We start from the raw sequence: 11,318 nt of genomic DNA on the forward strand, positions 1-11,318 counted from the left end.
GCTCGGTGGTAAGAATGCTGGACTGGGCTGTATCCATTACTTTTTATCAGCTTTTCCACTCTTGGGCATCAGTGCTTCCATACCAGACAAAGAAGCAACCAGTAGGATGCTCCCCACTGTGCATTCATATTAATCAACAAATGGGGCAGCATCTGTGGAAAGAGAAGCAGTTAATTGATCAGGTCAAGACTCCTTCATCGCAACTGGGAATGAGAGAAGTAGTGACACTTTGTTCTCTCAGCTTCCTGGTTTTGATGAGGAATCTTTGACCCAAGCTGTTAAACCCATTTCTCCTTCCCCAGCTACTTCCTGACCTGTGGAGTAACATCTGCTTTTTATATTAGTGTGGTGGTGGAAAAGGATTAGCTTCGTTTGTTATGTGTACATCGAAACACCAAAACATGCAGTGAAATGTGACATTTGTGTCAAATCAAATCAGCAAGGATTTTGCTGGGCAGCCTGCAAGTGTTGCCATGCTCACAACACGCTGGAGGAGCTCAGCAGGTCAGGCAGCATCCGTGGAAACGATGAGTTGCCACACTTCTGGTGCCAATATAGCATGCCCACAACTCATCAATCTTAACCCTAACCTGTACATCTTTGGAATCTGCGAGGAAGCTGAAGCACCCGGAGGAAACCATGCAGTCACAGGGAGAATGTTTAAACTCCTTATAGGCAATGGCAGGAATTGGAACCCCGATCGATGTCTGCTGTAAGCAATGTGCTAACACTTCCCTATGCTGCAATTTCTATTAAAAAAATTTTACTCACCTTCATGCACTTAATGAGTCATGAAGTTTCTGATGAAGGGTCTTGGCCAGAAACTTCGACTATTTACTCTTTTCCATAGATGCTGCCTGACCTGCTGAGTTTCTTCAGTATTCGGTGGTGTTGCTGCAGATCCATTTTTATGACTTTACATATCGGGATAGAAACGTGTTGAGAACAACACTTGAGTACAGATTATGCCTCTTCCAACAGGACTGCAAGAAGATACCACCTGAGGCCTGGGCTACTAAAGATTAGGGAAATAATAGAGTGGGCTGAGGTTTTCAAATTTTCCACCTTTCTCCAATCTTCTTACAATGCAGGAAGTTATTATATTGGAACTTCACTTTTTTTTGTAATGTCTCACCAAAGAGGCTGTCATAGAGTCACAAAGCACTACAGCACAGAAACGAGCAATTTGGCCGACCTAGTCCATACCGTAGTGTTATTCTGCCTCGTCCCATCAACCTGCACCTGGTCCATAGTCCTCCATTTCACTCCCATCCATGCACTTATCCAAACTTCTCTTAAATGTTGCAACCAAACCCCTGATCCACCACTTCATCCTGCAGCTTTTTCCACAGTTGCAACAACTTCTGAGTGAAGCTGTTCCCCCTCATGTTCCCCTTAATTATTTCACCTTTCACCCTTAACCCATGAGCTCTAGTTTTAGACTCACCCAACCTCAGCGGATAAAGCCTGCTTGGATTTACCCTATCTATACCCTCATAATTTTGTATACCTCTATCAAATCTCCCCTCAATCCCCTCTGCTCCAGGGAATAAAGTCATGAACTACCCAACATTTCTTCATAACACAGGTCCTCGAGTCCTGGCAACACCCTTGTAGTTTACTCAGTACACTCCCAATCTTCCTGACCAGAACTGTACAGAATTCTCCGAATTTGACCGCACCATCATCTCATACAATTTCAATATAGCATCCCAGCTCATGTACCTAGTATTCTGGTTTATGAAGGCCAATGTCCCTAAAGCTCTCTTTATGAACCTGTCTACACCTTATCCTCGTTATATGCGGGGGATACGTTCCTCGCAGTCTACGCATAACGTGAAATCGCATAATATGAATAATATTTAAGTAGAGAAAATAGGGATGCGTTCCAGAGGGCTTCCTAAATATGTTTTATCTGTAATTTATTCACATTTTCATACAAATATGACACAAAAGCAGTACCACAAGACAAAATTTGTATTATATTTCATCAATTTAAGGTAATATTCAATGTAATAAATCATAGAAAGTTAACATCCGCGGGTGTACAGTACTCACTAACAGTGGCAGGTGTGTTCACTCCAGGAGAAGAGTGGTTGTTGTGGTGTCGGGCAGCTTAACACAGAGGAGGTGGATGGTTGTGGTCGTCAGGATCATATCAAGCACAGCAAGGGGTGAAGGAAGACCCCTTGAGCTCTTAGAACTGCCGGCAGCAGAAAGATTACAGCGATTTGCATAAAGTGGTGAGGGTTGTTTGCTTGGCAGCATTTTGTTTTTCAGCGTAAATTTGCTTGTAGGGAGGAAGGGTTGACAGCAGGGAACGACTGAAATGCTGACTCCGTTCCAAACTTGGGTCCATGTCCATCGCTATTTGTGCCAAGTGTTCCAACTTACACCATTCTCTCACCATTGGTAAACTCCCGGGATTTTCAAAATCCTCTGTTGCTTGCAGCATCTGAGAGATAGTTCGCTGTAAAAAAAATACGTACACCTTGAATGTGGATCACACCTTGGTCGAATGGCTGAATCAGCGATGTTGTGTTAGGCAGCAGGAAACATATTGTTCTGTTACGATGAATGCTGTCCAAATGTTTAGGATGGGTTAGCGTATTGTCAAGCAACAAAAGAACTTTAAAGGCAAGATTCTATTCCCAGCAGTAGCATCCCAGAGCTGTGTTACCTTCAGCTGATGCCACGCTGTTTATAATTTCCAACTTTTTATCAAGTGTTAAAGTGGTTCTCTGCTTCTCGGCTGATGGCCCAGAACATGACATCGGTCGCTGAGGAGGCATAGTTAAATATTTCAAGCACAAAGTCACTGCACTGTAGGTAAAACCAACAAAAGTTTATGAGTGCAAGAGCACGCATCCGCCCCTTGCCAAAACCAATGCGAGACTGGCGGGAGTGAGATTGTGAGGCGCACACACCTGACTAGTATTGGCGGGAAAGCAGTGCTCCTCGCATAACTGTGAGTTTTGGACGCATACAAGGAGACGTTGATAGAAATAGGTTGCTCGCATAACTGTGAATCCGCATTGTCTGAAGATGCATATAATGAGGATAGGGTGCACTTGTAATACCACTTCTCCTATTGTGACCTATTGTTCACTGTGTAAGTCCTACTTTGGTTTATCCTTCCAAAGTACAACATCTCACACTTAGAAACATAGATACATAGAAAACCTACAGCACAATACAGGCCCTTCAGCCCACAATACTGTGCCGAACGTGTATTTACTTAGAAATTACCTAAGCTAACCAAAGCCCTCTATTTTTCTAAGCTCCACGTTCCTATCCAGGAGTAGCTTAAAAGACCCTATCGTATCCACCTTCACCACTGTTGCCAGCAGCCCATTCCAAGTACTCACCACTTACTGCATAAAAAACTTACCCCTGACATCTCCTCTGTACTTACTTCCAAACACCTTAAAACTGTACCCTCTAGTGTTAGCCATTTCAGCCCTGGGAAAAAGCCTCTGACTATCCACACGATCAATGCCCTTCATCATCCTATACACCTCTACCAGGTCACCTCTCATCCTCCGTCGCTCCGAGAAAAGGCCGTGTTCACTCAACCTATTCTCATAAGGCATGCTCCCCAATCCAGGCAACATCCTTGTAAATCTCCTCAGCACCCTTTCTATAGTTTCCACATCCTTCCTGTAGCGAGGTAATCAGAACTGAGCAGAGTACTCCAAGTGGGGCCTGACCAGAGTCCTGCATAGCTGTAACATTACCTCTCGGCTCTTGAACTCAATCCCACAGTTGATGAAGGCCAATGCACCGTATGCCTTCTTAATCGTAGAGGCAACCTGCACAGCAGCTTTGAGTGTCCTATGGACTCAGACCCCAAGATCCCTCTGATCCCCAGACTGCCAAGAGTCTTACCATTAGTACTATATTCTGCCGTCATATTTGACTTATCAAAATGAACCACCTCACAGTTATCTGCGTTGACTTCATCTGCCACTTCTCAGCCCAGTTTTGTAACCTATCAATGTCCTGCTGTAACCTCTGACAACCCTCCATACTATCCACAGCACCCCCAACCTTTGTGTCATCAGCAAATTTACTAACCCATCCCTCCACTTCCTGATCCAGGTCATTATAAAAGTCACAAAGAGAAGGGGTCCCAGAACAGATCCCTGAGGCACACCACTGGTGACTGACCTCCATGCAGAATATGACCCGTCTACAACCACTCTTTGCCTTCTGTAGGCAAGCCAGTTCTGGATCCACAAAGCAATGTCCCCTTGGATCCCATGCCTCCTTACTTTCTCAATAAGTCTTGCATGGGGTACCTTATCAAATGCCTTGCTGAAATCCATATACACTACATCTGTCACTACAGTTCGGATATGGCCCAAGTGCAGAGCGAGAGACACTGAAGCAGGTCGATAGTTTACAGACTTTAATACGAACAATGTTAAAGGGAAAATAAAACAATAAATGCTAGGCCAAACAGGGCTATTAACTAAAACTCTCAAAGGAAAATGAAGCCTACACTGCGACTGAAAAGGACATCAAAACATTAAACAAATACCGCTAGTCTTCAGAGCCAGTTGATTTGAAGGTCTAATATCTCAGGGATGGCCGAATACAAAACAGCAGCGAAGCATTGCTATGCTCTGTTTAAGTCTGGACAAGCACTTGTCACAATGGCGGGCCGTTGGGAGCAAGGGTGGACCCAAATGCAAGACACATCTTGAGAGGTTACATAGGTTTAGTTTATTGTACGATACCAGGAGAGCAAGGCAGGAGCAGGAATTAGCGAACTGGACAAGGACTCAAGACTACGACTAGGCTGGGACCAAGGGTCTGGGCTTGGACTCGGAATCGGCTCCCAGAACTAGAGGAGACATGAATAGGCTAGGGTAAGGACTCCGAGCCCGAGACTGGGCAAGGACCTAGTACCTGGGTCTTGCCCCGGGCTCGGACCCCAGAACCAGGCATGGACATGACATGGGCTAGGGAGAGAAGGAACGTAGAAAACAGAGCCTCGGTCTCGGGAGAGCAGGTACATGGAACCATGGACACATACACAGAACAGAGAGCCGGGACCCCTCCTTGGGTACAGGACATAGGGCCGGGACTCATGACCCTCCGCGGGGCAATGGCAAGATGGCCTGACTTACCCCACGGAGGCAAAGACAAGACAAGACATGACTCCCCGCGGGGCAACAGCAAGATGGCCTGACTTACCCCACGGAGGTGAGGACAAGACAAGACAAGACCAACACAAATGAACACCAGACAGTGTACCTATCTAGCTCTGGTGATGGAACTAGACCGAAATGCAGGCAGGGGCTGCAGACGAGGGCTAGAGGCGAGAGGGGCAGAGAAGGGATTCAGACAAGGGGGTGGGACAGGAATCACAGACCGCCAGGGCCAGGACGAGACTCAGAACTGGAAGCCGCCAGGACCAGGACTTGACATGGTACTTGAACGCCGCCAAAGCCAGGACATGGACGTGGTACTTGGATGCTGTCGGAGCCAGGACGTGGACGTGGTACTTGGATGCTGCCAGAGCCAGGACGTGGTGCTTGGAACCTCCGGGTAGTGCCGAGCTCTCGACTCGACCCGGGAACAGTAGACAGCGGCTCTTGATTCTCTCCGGTGGGTTAACTGACGGACCCACCTTGATGAGGAAACTTTGCAGGCTCGCTTCGGCGAGGTAACTGGACAGGGTTGCTCCGGTGAGGAAAGGTGAATTACCGGCACTCGCTTCGGGCGGAGACAAGACTTGCTCCGGCCAGATGACATTGGCACACAATGACTTTGCAGACGCTCCCACACCAAACGGCTGAAAGCGAGAGACTATAAACTACCGGTTCAGCTGAGTGTTAATTGCCTCTAATCACCAAAGTTGAGGAACAGGGGAAAACAGGGAATCAGTGGTCCGGATCGTAACATAAACAAGCTAAATTTAAAGGGACCCTGATCCAGACCATGACAGCACTACAATGACTGGAAGATTTAAATACTGTTATGATTAAATAATAATTACCTGACACGTGCAAATTCACAAATGTAATTGCCATATCTACTGTGATGCCGAATCCATGGCTGTGACAACATCTACTGTTTTAACTTCATCAATGTGTTTAGTCACATCTTCAAAAAATTCAATTAGGTTCGTAAGGCACCACCTGCCTTTGACAAAGCCATGTTGACTATTCCTGGTCATATTATTGCCTCTCTAAATGTTCATAAATTGTGCCTCTCAGGATCTTCTCCATTAACTAACAACCATTGAAGTAACTCTCACTGGTCTGTAATTTCCTGGGCTATCTCTACTCCCTTTTTTGAATAAGGGAACAACATCTGCAACCCTCCAATCCTCCAGAACCACTTCCAACCCCATTGATGATGCAAAGATCATCGCCAGAGGCTCAGCAATCTCTTCCCTCACCTCCCAAAGTACCCTGGGGTACATCTTGTCTGATCCCGGAGACTTATCCAACTTCGCAAAAGCTCCAGTTTGTTTGCATTAAAGTCCACCTGCCATTTTCCAGTTGGTGCAGATCTCACTGCAAGCTTTGATAGTCTTCCTCCCTGTCCCTGTACACTATATCCCCAGCTGTCCTTTCATTGCCTGCAAATTCCCTAGTGTATGGCTATTTGCCATGGACCCTTTAAGACTCAGACTGTCAATTATTGCCTGCCACATTCTTTCATGGAAACTACTTAAAGTTCTCTTAGGCTGAGCACTCCGTGCTCAATCATAGGAGTTCTATTTCTGTTACAATTGTTTCTGATTGTGACTTTGGATTTTGTTTGTTTTGTCATGTTTATTCTGAGTCCAAGTTAATTTTAGACTTTACTCTGCATTTGGGTTCACTACTATCCATTGATCTCTGGTTACAGAGGTATTCAACAACTCAGCTCCATAGTCAAATCTAAATCTACCATTAGCTGGGCTTTTAGACTTCCATGTTTTCTGGCATAATTATTAAGTAATAACCTGAGTGGGAAGGTGCCTGCCCATAGATCCTCATTAGATATTCCAGTGCGGATTGGGAAAGATCTTGAAACTCCTCGTGCCTCAACAGGACGGAAAAAGGAACTCGGTCTTGCTCTGGACTTAGTTCTGACACTTAATTAGATCTTTCCTTATCTGTACGTTTACTGCATTAAGGCAATTTAATTCGATAGTAAATTTACCTGGTTTACATTTAAGAGTAAGTCATAGACAAGAAGAGTTTGTGTAAAACTTGCTGTAACAATGCAATCAAAGGCAGTTTCTCCATTTCCCCAGTAAGTTTAAAAAAAAGTGAAACATCGCTTATCTGGTTTTGTAAAGTACTTTTTAAAAAGGCAAATATTATGCCTACACTGTTAGTGCGCCGGTCAATTATCTTAGATGAGCTGGCTCCCCTCCAGCTTTGACAAGGTTCCAGGAGGCTCCAGGTTTTCTGTCTTGAAGCCACCTCTCTCCAATGACAGCCCACGCAACCGGCGCTCAGTCTTTCTGAGAAAAAAGCGCAGAGAAAGAGCGAGCGAATCGAACACTGAAGGATGCTACTGAAGTGTGCTGAAGGGTTAGCGAGCAAAGGGACTCGGTGAGAAAGTGGGGCATCGTGCAAGAAGCACTGAAGCCCAGCACTCCGACGCGGTTCTGGAGTATCGCTGGAGAAACTTCGAACCAGGTGAGTGTTTCTTATCTCTTAAAAGTTGCAAGCCTCCTTCCTGCTCGGTGTTCTGAAATTGGCGGAGTAGCGCTTTGAGTTTGTAATATGTTTTTTTTTTAAAGCAGAGATCATCTTTCCGTCGTTCTTGATGGGTATTGCAGTAATTTAGAGATTATTAGCTTCAACGACTGGAGCGCTAATCTTTGGCGAGGTTGTATAACTTGGCATTCGATTTAAAAAAAAGTTAACTGGGGAAGATATCTGGATTTTTGTAAGAATCGTTAAGTGCAATCTGTCTTGATTTATAAGGACAGTTTAAAATGAAAATTGTGATGGGGTTTGAAGGAATAATCTTCGAAGGAGGTGGGATCGTCTCTTTAGTCCTTTTATCTGGAGTCACCAGATTAATGTTTAAAACTCGTATCCCTCTCCTCTCTGGTAATTTGAGTACATGCTCAAAACGAAGTGAGGAAGAGTTTTACTTTCAGCTGGAGAAATAAGGTGTCAGGTGAAAGCCTCTTGACTTTGAGCCCGAAATTTGTGGTTCCCCCGGGGACCTGAACACTTCATTGCGGCAGTGCAGTGTTACCCAGACACTTTCTTTCTCCGGCGTTATTAAACTGAGGCAGAGTTCATGCTACTTTCCAGGAAGAACATTTTATCCCGGTTTTCTTGGCTAAAAGGAATCTCTAAACCGGCATCAATTAAAATACGTGAACAATCCTTTTACTCTCACAGAACTGTTAATGGACCATGCTATGAGCAAATAGCCTGATAAATTTTCCATGCTAGACCCCCAAAGGCTTGATGTCAATTGGTTTTGAAATGTTCCATCCAAATTCCAACTTCTTTTATCCTTTAAGACATTTTGAAGTAACTGAATTTGGTTTATTTGCTGTTTAAATGAAAACGAGATTAGGCATCGGATATTGGAAATATGAAATAATAGAAATTGCTGGAAACACTTGGTGGGTCAGGCAGCATCTGTAGAAAGAGAAGGAATATAAAAAAAACTGAGGCTTCAACTGTTTCTATTTTCACAGATTGTGCCCAGCTTGCTGAGTGTTGTCAGCATTTTCTAGTTTGCCATTTAATTCACTGTGTGACCTGACAGCTACCATACTAGTTACAAATGACGATTTTCAAAGCAATTGGTTAGCACAAAAACCTCAAGCAACTCTCAAACTATCTTGGAGATTCTTCAGATCATTGCAAGACAATTTGCTCAAGACAGTAGAACACCTCAGTGTGGCGCGGTGTTCCAGGATCACAGGCAGCTGAAGTCAAAACATGACCTGAATTAATTGCTAGCATTGATTTTCTCTCCTCTTTCATACTCTGTTCACCCTTGAAATTCTTCACTTAAACCTCTCAATTGTTAATCCAAACAAATCAACCAACATTAATGTAGGATTGCACATTTGACCAAAATTAATGCATAAAATTAAAAGAAAAGTATTGTTCCATGAGCTACCAGGAAATCAGAAGAACTCGCAATTATTTGTCATTTCTGTCATAGTACCATCTACATATGAATCTGAGCCATTTCTCGGATATAATAGAAGTGTTAACCTGATTTGCATTATAATATTGGCTAAATATATAATAAAAAAGAACTAGAAACATTTTTGAGAGATTTGTGTTCCATTAGAATAAGAGCAAAATGCTCAGTTTAGTTGCAATAGAATTGGAAAGTCAACTCGAATGTGAATAAGCATTGTTAAGTCTGTGGGAAGTTACGCTATTCTGTTTAAACCAGAATATTAAGAACATTAAATTTCTTTCTTGAGTATGATAATGACTGATTGTAATTCCAATGAAAAAAAGCTGCAAAAGGGTTCATTTTGTCCTTCTGATGGTGAGAAGAAATCAGTAAAACCTGTCAAGAGGGGCATTTGGTGATGGAACATATTGAAACCACAGGTTGTATATTTATGCATTCGTTCTTTCACACAGTGAGTACTGAGCTTGGCTTTGCACGGTGAATGGTAGTCAAGCATTTCCTTGTGGAGACAGTGGAGAACTTGGAAGAGTCACAGTTGGCTGCATCTGATATTTTGTGACAATGCACATGGTTAATCATGGTGTGTTGAAAGTATTCATTGTGGGAAGATCCAGGAATAGATGGGAGGGGAGATAGAAAAAAATCTCAAAGCTAGGTCTTCTAGCTGAACACAACAAAAATGGGAAACTTAACAGGTCTGAGATCCCACAGCACTGAATAGTGCTCTTTGGTTGCAAACTTCTCCTGGAAACATTTTGACTGTTTGCATCAAATTCCTAGGATAAACATAACAAACAGAGGACTCTTGTGTGTATGTTTCACACTTGCAAAAAGACTGTGCTGAGTTTTGTGACTAACTCTTCAAACTCCATCTGAGTACACTGAATTTCAAGTGAGATCATGTTGTGAAATGGTTGATGTTGTTTTGGGTCCTTGTGCTGAAGTTTTAAACCTTGTGACTGTTATCAGAGAGATTGGATCATAAGATGCAGTGTTCCTTAAGGAAAGGTACCTCACCAAATGGCCACTGAGTGTATGTTTGTGGTCTTCTGCTAATGTAGCCCATCCATCTCAAGGTTCAAGGTGTTGTGCATTCAGACATGCTCTTCTGCACACCACTATTGTAATACATAGTTATTTGAACTGTCACCTTCCTGTCAGCTTGAACCAGTCCGGCCATTCTCCTCTGACATCCCTCATTAACATGCTGTTTTCCGCCATAGCACTGCCATTCACTGTATGTTTTCCCTTTTTTGCACCATTCTCTGTAAACTCTAGTGTCTATGAGTGAAAATCCCAGGAGATCTTACCCATTCTGATGTTTGGTCTGAACAACAACTGAACTTTTGACTATGCCTACATGCTTTTATCCATTGAGTTGCTGGCACATGATTGGCTGATTAGATATTTGCATTAATGAGCAGACATACAGGTGTACCAGAGAACCAGAGAAGTGACCACTTGGATCACGAGGTGGCCTCCTGTATATTGGTTAGACCCAGCATAGATTGGGAGACTGCTTTGCTGAACACCTACACTCTGTCCGTCAGAAAAAGTGAGATCTCCTGGTGGCCACTGATTTCAATTCTACTTCCTACTCCCATTCCAACATGACAATCCATGGCTGCCTCTACTGTCGTGATAAGGTCACACTCAGGTTGGAGGACCTTGTGTTCCATCTGGCTAGCCTCCACCTGATAGCATGAACATCAATTTCTCAAACGCCTGCTAATTGCCCTCCCTGCTTCACCATTCCCCATTTCTGTTTTCCTCTCTCACCTTATCTCTTTACCTGCTCATCACCTCCCTCTGGTGCTCCTCACCCTTCTCTTTCTTCCATGGTCTTCTGTCGTCTCCCATCAGATTTTCCCTTCTGCAGCCTTTTTTCTTTCACCAATCAACTTCCCAGCTCCTTACTTCATCTCCTTCCCATCCCAGTTTCACCTATCACCTACCACCTTGTACTACTTCCTCCCCTCCCCCAAGCTTCCTACTCTGACTCCTCTTTATTTCCTGACCTGATGAAGGGTCTCGGCCAGAAACATGAACTGTTTACTCTTTTTCCATAGATGCTATCTGGCCTACTGAGTTCCTTCAGCATGTTGTGTGTGTTGTATTGAATGTATTTTGATATTTGGAAAATTGTTTGTCCATAACGTTACAAAGGACACAAAGCCAACAGT

The sequence above is a fragment of the Mobula birostris genome, chromosome 7, assembly GCF_030028105.1.
Source record: "Mobula birostris isolate sMobBir1 chromosome 7, sMobBir1.hap1, whole genome shotgun sequence".
Lineage (NCBI taxonomy): Eukaryota > Metazoa > Chordata > Chondrichthyes > Myliobatiformes > Myliobatidae > Mobula > Mobula birostris.